At 36.1% G+C, this 18,486-nt stretch overlaps 1 long non-coding RNA gene across 1 annotated transcript; it reads left to right on the top strand.

Annotated features, from left to right (window-relative positions):
• The first annotated feature begins 434 nt into the window (after positions 1 to 434).
• LOC140166319 (uncharacterized) lies at positions 435 to 9,072 on the top strand. The gene is made up of 5 exons (XR_011860847.1): positions 435 to 1,823; positions 4,404 to 5,851; positions 6,568 to 6,725; positions 7,672 to 8,212; positions 8,982 to 9,072. It is a non-coding gene; the product is annotated as an uncharacterized lncRNA (long non-coding RNA).
• The last annotated feature ends 9,414 nt before the right edge of the window (positions 9,073 to 18,486 follow it).

Below are 18,486 nucleotides of genomic sequence, written 5' to 3'. Positions count from 1 at the left end.
ACATTGCTATGGTACGTGCATCCCTCCTATACCATATATGTTAGCGTTTGTATCGTTTGTCTGGGAAAGATGCCGTGAGTACGATGCCTCTATTGAATGTCATAGTGCCAGCGAGGGATTGGTTTACACGATGTCCTTCGTCTATGTCACCTCCGAGTGGACTGTGCCACTTGGTTACCCGCTATGGTGTGGGGCGAGAACATAAACAGATGCACAGCGTGTTCTCTAACGTCTTGCTGCCCTCTTGAGCCTTTGTAAGCTGGGCCAATGGCCATGGGGTGTCTTGTCTTGAGGAACGAGGCCCTCAACATTCGTCTTGTATCCGTTAAGTGTTCCCGACTCAGTAGTCCAGCTGCAAAGAAAGGCATATATGATGGTTATGCCAGTTTTATGAAACATTTTCTTTTGCTGATTATTGTTCTGGGTGATGCAGAATGAATCGGAACCACCATGTACAATAAAACCAGATATGCAAGTTAGGGTAAGGGGTAGTCTTTTGCACATTTGGGACTGGAGTATGAGGCACAACTATTATCACCCATGGGATATTTAAGATAATACAGGGGTCAAAATTCAAAATTTTGTTCAATCAGGAAGGTTGAGAAAGAATTTGACATCAATTTGAATGAAAATTGATCAATTTGGATTTCCTGATGTAACCTTATAAAAGAACAACTTGCAGCTGGACTATGCACCTACCTTGAAGTGGTTTTCGGACTTACGATTGTGACTTGATCTAAACATACAAAATTTACCGTCACAAAACAAAAACCAGTTGGTACAGATGTTTTCTGTTTCAATTTATGTTAAAGCCATATTATAACAATTCCGTTTTTTGCACGATTGCAATCTACTTTAGTCAATAAAGATACTCTGCAAAAATCAAGACTTTAGGTGCTGTGTAGTTTTGTCAAAATCCGAGATTTTGAATAAAAGCGATGGAACCGATGTTTTATTATTACAATGGAAATAGTCAAACATGTATGCACAGTACGTACACGGCGTGTGCGGATACACATAAACACACCCAGAAGATTGTATCGTATTACAACCGTGGGAGTAACATGCATTGGCGCTAGTAGTAAATTCCGATTTTCTATGCTTTACCTCACTTGTTCGGCTCAAAATCTTGTTTACATCTGGTCACAATTAACTAGAGGGTGCGATATTTGTTTGTTTGTTTTATTTGTTTGTTTGTTTAACCAGTCAGTCTGGATGAACACATGCTTTGGTCCTGATGGGACCAGGCTATTGCTCAAACCAAGCTGTCAAGCATGAAAAGAAAAGAAAAGAAGGAAAAGAGCAAGGAAAATAATGTCCATTCACAACAAATCTGTACAATTTTGCTCGTGGCATTTGGGTCTAGATGTGTGTGGTGGTGGATGACAATCTGTGAGCTAGCTTCTGTGTCACTGCATTGTCATATCAAACACTCCATATTCATTAAAATGTGAAGGATATTATTAACACTGGATCCACTCAACTAGTCTTCTTGTAACCCTTGTGAAGTCACATGATTAAAAGTATCCATTCATTCAACTAATTCAACCATTGTCTCATTTTTGGGATTTTTGCAGGTACACTGAATATCAACAAAATACAACTGCTGTTGATGGACTCCTTCGTGTAGCAGAAATATGATAACAGAAATCATGAAGTGAAGCTGTATGACCCAACACATACCATGACTAGAAGTAGTAATAGAAGAGAGAGTCCCTCCTGAACCTCATCAGTGGATACAGCCTTTCACTATTGTAGAGAACCAATACTTCCATGCCTTTCTCAAGCTCTGGTAAACCTGCTACATGTACATCACTGTTGAGGTAAGACATACCTAGAAAACATCGGTTTCGACATTGTTCACAAAACATCTGTTATGTTGGGTTATATATACAAAGGGTATATAAAAAGGTATGAAAAGTGTTCTTGACACCCCTGGTGATCCCGAAAAAAAGGAAAAGAGAAAGGAAGAGAGAAGGGGAGGAGGGAGGAGGGGGTGTGGTACAAGGGGTTAGAGTATGAGTGTCTCTCACATCACCATGAGAGCAAGGGAATAAAAACTACAATAAGTTTGTAATTTGGGCCGCTATATTGTTGGCCTACAATGATGTTGGCCAGGCGCATTGAGCTGATGTGGACAAAGAAATTTTGCGCACACTGGCTCTGTTTTTTTACCTTTATTTTTAGCTTAAATTGTCTGAAATATAATTTTGTCCTGTTAATGTTCTTTTTATTAGTAGCAGATCAGTGGACGATTTGGAAATTTTGATCGCTGACTCGGTGAGTCTGGTTCATCTCAACTGTTGTGATTGATGGTGTCTACTCAATGGCAAAGACCATGGAATATGGACTACCTCAGGGCTCAATTTTGGGCCCCCGAGGTTTCACTCGCTTTCATACCACATGTACGCGGACGATATACAGATTTTCTGTAGTTTTGAGCCATCTAACCAATCATCAATTGAAACCGCTTTGTCATCAATAACATCTTGTATCAAAGAAATCAGAACATGGATGACATTTAATTTCTTGAAATTAAACAACGACAAAACGGAATTCTTGGTTATATCATCACCTCACTTCAAACACCAGATGCCTGATATATGCCTTCACATTGGAGATGACATCGTCCACCCCTCCACTAGTGTCAGAAACCTGGGCGTTATCTTTGATGATGTTATGAGTATGTTGCCGCAGATAACTTCATTGTCAATGAACATCACATATCACTTACGCAATATTACTCGGATCCGTCGTTTTCTTGATAATGAAACATGCACCCATGTTGTTCGATCTCTTGTGCTGTCACGTCTAGACTATGGGAATGTACTATTAGCAGGAACTAATGCAACTTACATCATGAAATTACAACGCTTGCAGAACTGGAGTGCAAAGTTAATTTTCTCTGCTTCTAAGTATGACCATGCCAGCCAGTATTTGCAAGAACTTCATTGGCTCCCTGTGAAGCAGAGGATTTTATATAAGATCATGCTCTATGTGTTCAAATGTCTGCATGGATATGGACCAAATTATCTCATTGAATCAATTTCATTGTACAACCAAACTCGTCTCAGCTTGCGTTCTGCAACAGACACTACACGTCTCTCTGTACCAAAATTCAACCCTAAAGGCCTGCAATCAGCTTTCGACAAGAGTTTTTCTCTCACCGCACCTGCACTCTGGAACTCACTTCCATCTGAACTGCTGTTTCTCTGCCAAGTTTCAAGAAAGGTCTCAAAACCTTCCTGTTCCCACAATAATCTGGTGGCTTTGTTTCAGTTTGCTGTTTTATTTTGCCTTTCAAATATTTTGTGTTCCATCTTGGCGCCGTGGTCTTTATGAAATGGCGCCCTATAAATGCCTTGTATGTAATGTAATGTAATGTAATGATGTAATGTAATGTAATCTCAAAATTTTAACATTGAAATAGCAAACTTTCGTTTGTGGGGAAGGGATGTCTTCAATCCAATTAGCCATTATGTTGCCATGCACAGGTGCCAGCAAAAGGTAAATCGGGCCATACCAGCAAAATTTATTTCTGAACACCCCTGATGTTACACTGTGTAACATGAAAGCAGCATTTAATGTGGTTATGTTATCAAATGTACTTAATATGTTATTAGTAAATCACAATCACACACAGGGACCGAGCTTGCTTAATATTAAATACTAACTAATCTTTGCAATAGAAAAAGCAAAATTATATGATGCATTACTTCCAAATTTCCTGTAATACTTAGTTTCACTTGTCATGTCTAGTTAGATTAAAACTATTATTTGAAATTACAGGTTTAATTTCCTCAGGCAGGCAATCACAGTATTGATAAAGATGACAATCTATAAAAAGATGACAAAGATGACTGGCTTGATATGGCAGAGTATGATGCAGCAGTGAACAACACAGCATTCAACAACTGTGGCCAATGCGTGTCTTTGCTATAGCACTCTACATGCAGTTAACCAATAGATACACTAAAGGCGATTCACTTTAAGGTATACAAAAATGTTCATAGATGTTGTTGAAAACAAACAAGTTGTTTAATTGTGTGCTCATAACTAAGCCAATGATGCATGTTCTTACGTGCGCAATAATTATGAGCCATGGGTCGTTAAAATTAGGGATCTTTATTAGGCAGGCTGAGAGGGGTTTCTGGCAGGCCCATAGGGGGTATAACATAACAGCCTTTGCATCTGGGCTTGAGATTGTGAGGGTAAGGGGTAAGAGTAAAATTGTACAAAATTGTGTTTGGGAGTGGCCTTCTGTCCTTCCTCTTGCACTATTTTTTTCCATTTTTTGCTTTGTTTATCAAAGCTATCTGGGCCAGCATGGTAGGTAGAAATATACTGATAAAAAAAGAATACATTGTTTAATATTGCTTTTTTCTTTTCAATCTTTCATTTAGGGCCTACAGGCATCTTTCCACACCTATTGCTAAGGCATCAAAATAAAGGAGTTTGCTACACACCTCAACAGTGTTCAAGAAGACTGATGACCTAAAGGAGCATGATAGTCGGGAGAACCACTGCTCTCTCTTTACTAAATAAATGGACAAAACCGGATGAGTTAAAGCATAATCATTAATTTTGCAGACCAAAAATGCTTGCAGAAATATTACTAATCTTTCTTTGATTGTATTTCAGTCAATTTGAAGATGAACAAACACAAGGGTGTGATCTGTAAAAAGGAATCTCCTGATATGACTTTCCAGACAAAACTTTAAAATGGGAAACTTTAATTTAAAATTCAAGAAATACATTTGAAAAGACTTAAAAACAAAGAATTGCTTAATTTTTAGTAGTAACAATTTGCGTAATGTTTAGTCGAAACTAACTTCTAGACAATATCATCCTCTGAAATTCCAGTCCATGAGAGTATCATCAAATGTGTACAAATACAGTTTTTTTCTCAATACCATATCAGAGTGGAATAACCTCCCATCATCTGTTCTGGAGTCTGGTAGCATTCAAAACTGCACTATGTAATAATGTAATGTAACTTAATGTTTAATCTTTATTCACATGTAAATATTTGTGTTTTCATCATAGGCCATTTTTCTTAATTTGATGTCGAAGGTGTATGCATTAAAGTGCTGGGAGGCTTAACAGTTTACGGGGAAGTATACAGATATGCCTTTGATTTGATATGACTTTGGTTGAATTGCATGCCTGATGTTGAACCATGTCATTCCAATAAATTTAATGAGATTTTAAAAGTTGAATGAAAAGATATATTCAAATGGTAAAACTTTTGACAATTGCTTTTTGTCAAAAATGAGCAGCAGGTCTTAAATGAATTTTAATGTTCTTTTCTATGTAGACTGTGGAGGTAAGTGTGGAAACTTTGCACTGAGAATGGCTATTGATGGAAGCGAAGAGGAGCTAGGATTCCACCTGGAAAAGAGGTGAAGCAGGAGAGTTGTACCGGTGGTGGTGACAGACTTTGATTTTGCTGATGACATTGCACTGTTGTCTGAGGAAAACAACAAGAACTGCTTCACAGAGTTGAGACTTCAGCTGCAATAGTGGGCCTGAAGATGAATGGAAGTAAAACAAAGTTCATGTCTTACAATAACAAGAGAGAAAGCATCACAAGAAATGGTGGTGTAGTACTAGAGGGTGTTGATGATTTCAAATACCTAGGAGATCTTCCAAAAATAAGCCACAAGATCAGTAGAAGTGAGGAGCCCGCATTAAAATGGTTCATTGGATACCCAAGCATGGGAGGCAGAAACCGGAAGACCCACTATAACCTATGTAGACATTCTGAATGATGATGCTCGATTGGAAGCAGCAGACTTCAGGATAGCAATGGAGAACAAAAAGTTTGAGGACACCACTCGAAATAAGTCAAGTAAGTAAGTTAAGGGATCTGGAATGAGCGTTTTGAGCGTTTGAAAGTATTTCTTATGGGTCATGAGAGCACATCAGACATATCGAATTGCATTCTGAATACGAAGAATGTCTTTCTGATATCAAATAATTTGCTTTTTTTTGAAATTCACGATATAATACAAATTTTATGACAAATTATAAAAATTTGATATTTTTCACATTTTGATATATAAAAGTCCTCAAGTAAATTTTATAAATGTAATGATATATTCTTAAAGTGTATGTAGCTGGGAGGAAAAGCTGATGATCAATTGAAAATTTTGACCTTTCATATTGAAGAAAACAAGTTGTTTAATTGTGTACTCATAACTAAGCCAATGATGCATGTTCTTTACGTGTACAATAATTATGAGCCATGGGTCGTTAAAATTGGGGATCTTTAGGCAGGCTGAGAGGGGTTTCTGGCAGGCCCATAGCCTGGGGGGTATAACACCACAGCCTTTGCATCTGGGCTTGAGATTGGAATTCCAATTTCCTTTCTCACTAAGTAAGGGCTAAGAGTAAAATTGTACAAAATTGTGTTCGGAGTGGCCTTCTCTCCTTCCTCTTGCACTATTTTTTTTCCATTTCTTGCTTTGTTTATCAAAGCTATCTGAATAACATGGTAGGTAGAAATATACTGATAAAAAGAATACATTGTTTAATATTGCTTTTTTCTTTCAATCTTTCATTTAGGGCCTACAGGCATCTTTCCACACCTTTTGCTAAGGCATCAAATCAAAATAAAGGAGTCTGCTACACACCTCAACAGTGTTCAAGAAGACTGATGACCTAAGGAGCATGATAGTCCCACTGCTCTCTCTTTACTATATAAATGGACAAAACCGGATGAGGTAAAAAGCATAATCATTTGTCTTAAATTTTGCAGACCAAAAATGCTTGCAGAAATATTACTAATCTTTCTTTGATTGTATTTTGATTCAAAGTATTTCAGTCAATTTGAAGATGAACAAACACAAGGGTGTGGATCTGTAAATAGGAATCTCCTGATATGACTTTCCAGACAAAACTTTAAATGGGAAACTTTAAATTCAAGAAATACATTTGAAAAGGTTTAAAAACAAAGAATTGCTTAATTTTTTGTAGTAACAATTTGCTTAATGTTTAGTCGTAATATATGCCTGGACATTGGATTGTATCAAAAATGAGTAGGATCTGGCTTTGACTGAGCTTTTCAAATGTTTTGGGCTAGGGTGATCTAGTCGGCATTTTATCTATGAAATCTTATAGGACTTCTAGACAATATCATCCCCTGAAGTTCCAGTCCATTAGAGTATCATCAAATGTGAACAAATACAGTTTCTTTCTAAATACCATATCAGAGTGGAATAACCTCCCATCATCTGTTCTAGAGTCTGGTAGCATTCAAAACTGCACTATGTAATAATATAACTCAATGTTTAATCTGTATTCACATATAAATATTTGTGTTTTCATCATAGGCCATTTTTCTTAATTAGATGGTGCTTTTGCAATTTTTATTTGTTATTTGTTTAGATTAAATTAAGATTCTCCTGACCCTTATCTTGCAGAAAGTGTATGCTTTAAAGTGCTGGGAGACTTAACAGTTTACGGGGAAGTATACAGATATGCCTTTGATTTGATATGACTTTGGTTGGGTTGCATGCCTGATGTTGAACCATGTCATTCCAATAAATCTAATGAGATTTTAAAAGTTGAATGGAAAGATACATTCAAATGGTAAAACTTTTGACAATTGCTTTTTGTCAAAAATGAGCAGCAGGTCTTAAATGAATTTTAATGTTCTTTTCTATGTAGACTGTGGCGGTACATGTGAAAACTGAGAATGGCTATTGATGGAATCGAAGAGGAGCTAGGATTCCACCTGGAAAAGAAGTGAAGCAGGAGAGTTGTACTGGTGGTGGTGACAGACTTTGATTTTGCTGGCGACATTGCACTGTTGTCTGAGGAAAACAACAAGAACTGCTTCACAGAGTTGAGACTTCAGCTGCAATAGTGGGCCTAAAGATGAATGGAAGTAAAACAAAGTTCATGTCTTACAATAACAAGAGAGAAAGCATCACATGACGGTGTAGTACTAGAGGGGGTCGATGATTTCAAATACCTAGGCGCAAGTAACATATGACAAATGCAGACCTATATGGAGATCTTCCAAAAATAAGTGAGGAGCCCGCATCAAAAATGGTTCATTGGATACCCAAGCATGGGAGGTGGAAACCTGGAAGACCCAGTATAACCTATGTAGACATTCTGAATGATGACGCTCGATTGGAAGCAGCAGACTTCAGGATAGCAATGGAGAACAAAAAGTTTGAGGACATCACTCGAAATAAGTCAAGTAAGTTAAGTGGAAGATATTTCCAAAATCTTTCACAGGAGGTTTGGATTTTAAATGGAATAGCCCATTGCATGCTTTCACTTTCAACAAAGTGAAGTATACCACTGATCATGGTTCATGATTACACGCTTGAACCAGTCAGTGAGTGTAGAGGTTTGTTGATCATGTGGCATTGTGTTCATGGACAAGTAATTTGTGTTGAAAAAAATAGCAAATTGTGTGGAACTGTTACACATAAAACACACAATATAAAACACAGGAAGAAAAAACATGTCAATATAGCATATCTTTTTTAAATGTATTTGTGTGCTTTTCCAACATAAATCAAAGTTTCTTCACACACACGCAAAACTATAAGCAACGCTTGTACGAGACAGATTAGCAAATGATTGGTATGACTGTGATGATTTAAAATAAGGACCGGTTTCATTTACATTTCATACAGAATTGTGCGGAAATTTGCGAAATAAAATTGCCAAGGGAAAGGAAAATTTTGCAGTGCGGCACAAAAATCATTGGACCTTGGTTATAATAGACTCTTGCTTTCTTTATTGTCAATGAATAGCGAGTTTTGCACATATATAGCTTCCTCATCCATGGAGAAATAAGGAGAAAGCCTGCATGCACCGCTATCAAACTTTGAAATGTTTACATATTTACAATACTCAGTGGCAACAACACCATGTATTGGAATCATCAGCCTGTCTTGTATAGCATTTGTGCATGTATTAAATGGCTACTGACAAGCTTTGTATTTTTTGCCTTGCAGAATTAATTCTACCTGAGAAATTTCATAGGTTCTGGGTTGAAGAACTTTACCAACCTCAAAATTGGCATCTTTCTGTTAGGCGGTATCCATTAACCTTTCAATTCAGGCCTTTTAGGCTTAGAATCTACAAGATTCTTTCCTATTTTTCGTGTCAAAGTTGATCAAGGCATTATCTATGTATTAGGCCATATATTCCATTCAATATCCACACTACCCCTGTGGAAGATTTTGGAAATATCTTCCCCAGAAACATGTACATTATCAGGTCTATTTGAAACTCATCCTCCAGTGGAAGATTCAGGTTAAATCTTTCTCAGACGGTGTATGAAATCCAAATGGAGCTGCTGCCGATTGTGTTCATTCCATTTGTTCATTCCATTTAAAATTCATATCCCCTGTGGAAGATAGTTGCAAAATCTAACACAGGGGTGGTGTGGATTTGGTTAAAGGTTGCTTTCCAAGTGACTAATATGCAAACCATATACCTAATACATGATAGTACATGCATACACTTGCAAAATATATTCAGTGTAGCACTGATGGAGTAAAATATATGAATTCTAAATCATTCCATCCAAACTAAAATCAGAATACTGTACTTTGATACATGTTTAATTTGTTGAAATATCCAACAAATCAGTTAATGAGGCAAGTGATAATTTATAACTTAAAGAGAAACACAATGTCTTCCCAGTCCTTCAAATTCAATAAATGAAAAACAAAACCCATAAGAATCATGCAGTTGTTTTTTTCAAGTCCAAGCAATATTTTAATATTTACTTTCTATTATTCAATACATAAAAAAACATTTGTAAATGAAATGAAAAAATGCAGTAATGCATCAAGTTAGTGATATGTGTAATTTGTCATGGCTATCAGCAGTAGATAGCAAAAATACTGCAAATGATACCATGTTAATTAGCTATTTGCAAAGTCAATATAGTTTTAAAATGGAAACAAAACAGTTATTATAGCAACTAGTACAAGGTTCCAAATTTATGATATATGATACAAAATAAAAATTGTTGATGTCTGCAGAGTGCATCTCTTGATACCTTCCAAGCAAACAAGAATTTTAAAAATGAAAAAGTGGCAAGATTCTTAAAGAAATACATTAGAAAAGGCTAGAAACAGAAAATAAATGGTCTTGATTATTAATCCTTATACAAATATGAACTGGATTTGACTTTTTAAAATAAAAAAATTTGACTAAGCTTTTAAAATGTGTTTTATTTCAGAGATGCCTGGCGTATAGGGTGATCTACATTGTATATAGTTGGCAATTTTCTGCAAACTTCTCTGTTTTTTCTATCATGCATAAGGTGCCTTCACCTGACCTTCATCATTGCGGAAAGTGAAAAGTTCTGAAGTGCTGAGTCATTGTACGAGTTGTCTGAGTCAGTGCACATGGTTGAACAACACAAAATAAAAAGGAAATGATAAGACTGCATGGGAAAAATGCAAATATTTAGGCACTCATCTGGACACATCAGATGATATAAAGAGGAGAAAGAGAGACTGGCCATGGCAGCAAATGGAGTGAAATAAACAAAGCAAGAGACCAAAGTGGTTTGAACATCTAATGAGACTACCCAAAAGAAGCAAATCAAGTCAAATCAAGTTTTGATTGACCAAAACTAACTTGGATCAAAGCAGATGACAAAAGCATTGAACTTTTGACCTCTGACCTAACTGCCAAGAGAGTTGTCATTGGCTGGGATGCCAAGTTGAGTGTAATCGATGATGATTATAGTTGATGTTCATGAAAATGAAAGATTTTGAAATAAAGGGTTCACCAGTTCCCTCATTGTTTTACCAAATTAACAAATTATTAATTATCATAAGCATTTTTGGCCACACATTGTTTGGTCACAATGGCTCATGTAAGAAAAGATGCAGTTTTGAAAGTTGCACTTTGGTCCATTCAACTTTCAAACAATCCAGCGGGTCTGACATGTAGAATATACATTCTGCATGCTTTGTGAAATTAAAATGTTCCAAACTTTGATGCAATGTTTGACATTGTGAATTGGAACATGTGTAACATAAAACTGCCACCAATAATTTATTTTTTACCCTCATTAAAGAGAGATTACTATAATAATTTGTACAATAAGTTTATAAACAATAACTTAAGGGAACTTGGAACCTGTGAATCATTTATATGTAATGTGATCACAATACAGAATGGTTAGCAACGTTACGTTTGTACAGGAGCCAAGCGTTGTTAATCAGTGATGAATCCACAGTCCAATAGCATATAAGTGAACGCCAGGTTGCATGTTACGCATTAGCACGTAAAATTCATCATGCCTGGAACTTTTGCGTAACATGGAGGTAGCAGCCAGCTAAACATTTCGCTTTGTTCTTCAGTTTTATTGCTAAACATTTCGCTTTGTTCTTCAGTTTTATTGCTATAATATCAACTGATTGAGTGGCAATGACAAGCTGACATTCAGAGTGAAAGAATTATGTGAATTTAATGATCTTTAGCTTGTTTAACAGTTGTCGCGTCTGTGTGGTTTACTACGAGCTAAAGCTGCCCTCGTGAAGTAAACCATGCGGATGCATCATTGTTACTGATCGGTGATGAACAACAGTGAAACATGATTGAATCCCGCTTTAAATGTATATCAAACTAGAATTGTTATTTAAGCATTTTAATATATATGAAGTTTGGAACATATTTTTGTTAGTTCCTACAACTTACATTAATATTAAAGCCATAATGTACAATCTTTTAAAATGAACTGGCTAATTTTTTTCAAACCTGATATTTCAGCCTATTTGTAATGCTAATTGGATTTAGCCAATTTCAATGGACTAGTATTCATTTGTCCTAACTCAATTGAATTTTATTCCGTCTCGTAAGCAATGTGATAACATACTCGATCTGTTTTTTACAACATCTACGGACAAGGTTATTAATTTGGGTGTGTCAGATGAAATCTTCACAACTGACCATAAGCTTCTTGAGTTTTTGCATTGCAACGTCTGTTGAAAGACTCAAAAAGTTCCTCGCTATGTGTATAACTTTAAGAAAGCTAACTTTGATCTAATTAGATCCGAGTTGTTGTGTGCTAAGTTTAGTGATGTTTATGATGCTATATCAGTTGATTCTGCATGGGCAGCATTTATTCACATACACTATTTAATAGTATTTTGGACTTGCACATCCCCAAGATTAAAATCAGGGATAGTACTACACCTCCTTGGATTGATTCTGATGTCAGACATCTTAGGAACAAAAATACACTGCCTGGAAGGGGGCCAAAGAAAACTAACTCTGAAAGCCACTGGGCGACTTTTCGTAAACTTCGCAACCAGTTAAAGAACATGATTTCATACAAGTATGAAGATTACATTGACGGGTTTGGGACTACCATCTTGGAGAACCCAAAAAGGTTCTGGTCCTTTTTTAGATCTAAGACCAGATCAAAATCTCTGCCCCAAGCAATTTATAGTGGTGATGAGTGTGCTGCTACTGCCACAAGCAAGGCTACAATGTTCAAAAATTATTTTTATTCTGTTTTTACCCAGCCTAATGTAAACATTACACTTCCTGATGTGCCAATTTTCCAACATGAATCCCTTGGCAATATTAAACTTCAGGCTGACAATGTGCTTGACATTTTGAAAAATCTAGATGTTACTAAAGCCGTAGGACCTGATGGCATATCTCCGCATGTCCTAAAGGAATGTGCTAACCAGATTGCATCTCCCCTTTGTCATATTTTTAATATGTCAATTGATTCAGGTAATTTACCCAGTGATTGGTTGAAGGCCAATGTAATTCCAGTTTATATAATGACACAGAAACAAACGGGAGCTAATCACTTTCCCGACACGCCTCTCTTCCGTTCTGGTAAGGTAATGGAAAAGGCCATTTATAATGTTATCTTCCCTGAAATAAAGTCCAAGTTATATGATCTTCAGCATGGTTTTATTAAGGGACGGTCAACTACTACTCAACTCCTTACCCTTTTCATGAGGTTAGTGCTGCTATGGACAATGCTGGGCAAGTCGATATGATTTATCTTGATTTTTCAAAAGCTTTTGATAGCGTCTCCCACAAACTTCTTTTGCACAAAATACAATCCTTTGGCATTCATTCCAACCTCCTGAACTGGTTTAGTGCATATCTTACTGGATCGGAGCAGAGAGTGGTTGTTGACGGGTGAACTTTGACTGGCTCCCTGTCATTTCTGGCGTCCCCAAGGTTCGATCTTGGGACCTTTACTTTTTGTTCTTTTTATTAACGACTTGCCCAGCGTTGCCAATCATGCAAATGTTGCTCTTTTTGCTGATGAGTACAAGTGCTACAAAAATATTAGCAGTACTTCTGATTGTAAGCTACTGCAATCAGACTTGGATGCTTTGTATAATTGGAGTTTGATGTGGGAGCTCAACTTCCATCCCTCAAAATGTCAGGTTATTACCATGTCCAGACGCATAAATCCAAGTTCAATTTGCCTATAAGATGAATGGTATTACCCTTGAGAAAATTGATGCCATTAAAGATCTTGGTGTTAATGTTTCAGACAGACTTGACTGGAGTATTCATGTAAAAAAGTGGTTAAAAGAGCAATCGAAAAATGGGGATGATCATGCGAACAGTTGGTTTTAATGCACCAGTTAAAGTGACCAATACTGCCCTTGTCAGGAGTGACCTTGAGTATGGTAGCTGTCTTTGGAGCGGGACCTCAAAACAAAATGTCCAGCTTATTGAAGGTGTCCAAAGACGGGCTACCAAATTCATTATGCACTATCCTGACAAGGACTATAAAGCGGTTAACCAGTCTTGGTCTCCTTCCACTATCATCCAGAAGGGAACTCGGTGATCTCGGCTTTTTTCATAGATGCAAGTTGGGGCAATATGATTTAGATGTAGATAAGTTTGTTGTTTTTAAAAGTAAAAACCAACAGAACCATCCCACCACTAGGCTCTCTGCAGATCCTCTTATGTTATCTTTTCAGAGGTGTAAGACTGAATCCCACAAACAATCATACTTCAACCGCATTGTTCCCTTATGGAACCAGCTGCCTCTGGAAACCAGATTATCCAATTCCATTTCTTCTTTCAAATTTCAAGCTTTGGATTTTTTGAAGTCTCAATTTTATTCCAAATTTGTTCCTTCTGATACCTGCACTTGGTTTTCCACTTGCCGTTTCCCAAATTGTAGGCCCATTTAAGGTCTTGCCCTGGCTTTCCATTCTTTTTTCCAAATTATTTAGGTTTTTCCTAGGTGGGATGGTTCTAGAGGTGAATTTACACCTGTTTATCCCAGCCTATTTGCTGGTCTTTTAACATGTTTTTTTTTAAAAAAGCTTTCATATTATAACTGAATGTGCAATAATGTTATACATGTATGTACCAGTGATGAAGTCTAATAAATAAATAAAATAGATAATAAATAAATAAATAAATAAATAGGAAAACAGAGCAATTTTGATTTTGTAATTAGTCTTAATTAAGACAACATAGTTCAGATAGTAAGTGGTATTTCTTTCATTTTACCTCATTCTTTTGACTTAAAATGACCAGAAAACCTTACTAATAATATTTCATAATATATGACAAAGAATAACAGGATTGAAATTTGACGAACATCATATACGGTATTATGACTTTAAGGTTTGGACATGAAAGCAAGAGCAGTAAACATCATTTGCTATTAATTGTCAATCACAGTCTACCAAAGATAACAATTGTGTGTTTTCATTTGTAATTATTATCTCATGTGGCTTTTGCATTTGATGTTGTTAACATTTTGGACTTGGTTCCTTTTAAAGCTTTTTAATGCAGTCATGGTCTGCAGGCCCATAACCTTGTAATGCACCCTAGCTAGGAATAAATACTGGACTCATAAGTGGAGGTACTTTCAAATCATCACCATGTCACTTGGTTAAGGAGTTTTCTCTATTCCTAAACCATGTGAGTTAAGAATGACTTGAAATGACCTCCTCTTCAAATGGGTCTGGTATTTATTCCTAGACATTATAAAAAAGAGATAAAGTCCATGTTATGTCAAGAAATGGCCAATTTCTTGACTTTTACTTGATTTTGTCTTGAATTTGCTGCAAAATTTAAGATTTAAGTCAAAAGTCAAGTAATCGACCACTTCTTGACAAAAGGTGGATTTTCTGACTTGCTAGTGGTTGCAGCCAAAAAGTGGATCCCTTTGATATAATATGACATTTCAAAAGTTGCAAATTCAAATTGAATATGAGGTGTTAATATAGCCAAGTATGTTCCGATCTATTAAAGTCAGTGGTGCACATGTGCCATAGAATGATTCCTGATCATGCTGATCTTGTCAAAACTTATCCTTTTACATGGCAAATGATGCAACTTTTTGAATGAACCCAAATGTCATGTTGCACTGACAAAATTCTTCATGTGTGGACTGTTTTAAGGGGTACTACACCCTGCCTAATTTTAATGCCTATTTTGCATTTTTCTCAAAATTATAAGCGCATTGGTGATAAGTAAGATATGTATATTATTGGGGCAAGGACTACAACTACTGTACTGGAAATTTTATTTCAGCACAGACAACAGTTGTGGAGTTATAGTCAAAAATGAGGGAAAACCAATATTTGATCAATAAATCAATAACTACGTGCCTTGAGTTGCTGAATTTTCAGTGCAGTAGTTGCAGTCCTTGCCCCTATAATATACATATCTTACTTGTCACCTATGCGCTATAATTTTGAAAAAATGCAAAAATAGGCACCAAATTGGCCAAGGGTGGTTTATTTAAAAATACATATGGTTCTAACAAAAGTTGTTAAAGAAAAAGGTTTGTCGAGTCGGAAATAGTAATAATTATAAAAAATATAAAAAAAATCACATTTCACATTTGTTTTGAGACAAACCTTTTTTGGCCTTATCTGAAACTATTGTTGCATTAGTTACTGTTAGGCTTATTATCAACTTCAACAACTAAAAAGATCAACTTTAGGAGATTTTTGAGATTATCACCATAATATGTGAAAGGTTTCGAAAGATTAGTTATAATCTGTTTCTTTTAGCGTGTTTCTATTGAGCATTACCTTGCTTTCACCGTCAGCTGCATTTTAATCCTCTCGCCTTCATCGAGTTGTTTCTACTGCACTGTAAATGCAGGGTAACAATTCACTACCCACATATTTAGGGATATTTAAATCTAATACATGATTAGTCCCTAATCACAATCCCTTAAGTCAGTATGCACAAAATAACTTAGACCCGGTCTACCTTAACCTCAGACCTGGTCTAATTATGGAGGTTAGTTCTGCGGAGAAGGAAATTTTTGGTACATACCTATTCCATATTATTGTTCTGTGGAGAAGTAACTTTTTGGTATTTACATACCTTATTCTATATTATTTCTTGTTAAGGGCAAATACATGCAGTTTAATATCAAATGGCTACAGTTTAATTTTTGGACTTGGTTAGAAAAGAAAAAGAAAAGATTAAAGGGATCCTTCCCCAAGTCCAGCCTCCATAGTTTGTTCAGGTCTAAAGTAAGACTTATTTTGTGCATACGGACATTCGGATTTATTTTAAATCCTTGAAATTTAAGAGTATAAACCCTCTTCAATGGGCCTGACCGACCCAGATTTCACATTTTCTGGATTTTTTTATTCAAGACAGTATTTTTTTTGCCGAAACAAAACAAACACACAATTTGCATGCTCACAACTACTATATTTTGTACATGTCCATTCCACTGTCAGCTATTCATTTTTTAAAGAGAAAATTAAAGGTTAAGTTAAAATTGTAGTTTTCTTAAATACAGTAATATTGTACAGATGGAATCAAATAAATTGAAAGTAACTTTTATGAATGAGTTTAATGACTTTACATAAGTTATTTTTTAGGGTATTATGAAAATTAGAAACATTTTGCTTGGACCTTGGACCTTGGAATATCCTTCGGGCTGTGCCCATCGGGATATTCTTCGGTTCCAAAAGCAAATTTTAGATTTTTTTTTTTACCCGCAAAACAAATGATGCACAGTCATTAACGTCTAACATTGTTATAACATCTAAGTAATGAAATATTGCTAAATCATGCATTGAACATTGCTGGATTTTATTGAATAGAATGCTCTTTGTTCATTAAACATTTATAGGTAATAAACATGTATCACTTAGTTATGAATTCGACAGAGTGACTGAATCAAGAATTTTAAGCAAATTGAGTTTTTGTATGTTTATGATTTATGTTTAAGGTTATCTTATATTTCCACCAAAAATTAATGGTAAATCTTACTCTCCGACATAATTCTTGAAATTTTGATTTGGACGAATCATGTTGATCTATATTGTATAGCGGGAAACCCCAAATTTTCTATATTACATGTCCTAATAAAATTGATACGAAGGTATAGCTGTAGGTATCTTCTATCCAGTGATACCAAAATAAGTACAAACATTCCCCACATGATATTGCTGTGTTTTAATAATGTGAGTGCAATCCTGTGAAATTGGAAAATCATCATAAAAATATAGGCCAATATTGTTATTTTTGCTTTAAAATCCTAGAGTTTATGCTACACATTACAGAGATGACTATTTTACTTATATAGCAAGTTAAGTCCACATAGCCTTAGGACAACCAGTAATTTCTACACTAAAGCCCCAAATCAAAAATGTGTGCTATTGTTTACACGTAGTTGAATGCGTATTCGACCTCTCTGCGCAGTGGTAGAGACATTTTGGATACAGCATAAAGCTGAATAGCTGTTAAAACACATTTTGAGGGATATATCAATTATTTCAGAAATTTTTAGAAGGGCCAATGGAATTACTCGGAACAGCCATTTTGATGAGTATTCGGCACTCTGCCGTGTTCATAACGACTTGTTGGGAGTGAAATTGTACAAAATAATGCATATGTACTGAGATGTTGATGCGTATAATGCAGGAGTCCCGATGGTGGGCGTGCATTAAACCCATCGCCATCTTCGTACAAGTGCATTATTTCTTGAATAAGGTGTCATAATGCACAGAAATAAATTCTGCTTCTCTCAAATTTGGCATAGGCCTACATTCATACACTCTTATATCAAAGCAGCCAATCAGAAAAGCTGTTAGAAAAGTACGAAACATGCATTGATTGTGTATATTGTGCACTCCGCCTTCGGGGCTCGTGCATTAGACGCATCAACATCAGCATGCGTGCATTATTTTGTCTAATTTCTCTCCCAATAAGTAATACGCGTTCATTAACCTATAAATAAACCATTTTGGAATAATGGTAATTCATAAACCCTAACACTAACCCATGTTTTTTGGTATCGGAAGTCAAAGAAGATCCGAATTTTTCAAGAAGAAGAATTTTGACTTGGCACCCCGAGGATTCAACCTTTGACCCCCGCATGCCAAGCAAACGATCCCGGACCGGTAGCTGGACGGGTTATTGCTGCCCGGCCAGCAATTCCGTGAGCATATCACACTTGGGGTGATTGCGTCATCGCAGACCCTGGGATGCATGCATGATCAGAATTTTTCATCG

This window comes from Amphiura filiformis, chromosome 12 (genome assembly GCF_039555335.1).
Source record: "Amphiura filiformis chromosome 12, Afil_fr2py, whole genome shotgun sequence".
Lineage (NCBI taxonomy): Eukaryota > Metazoa > Echinodermata > Ophiuroidea > Amphilepidida > Amphiuridae > Amphiura > Amphiura filiformis.
This window is presented reverse-complemented; position numbering and strand designations above follow the sequence as displayed.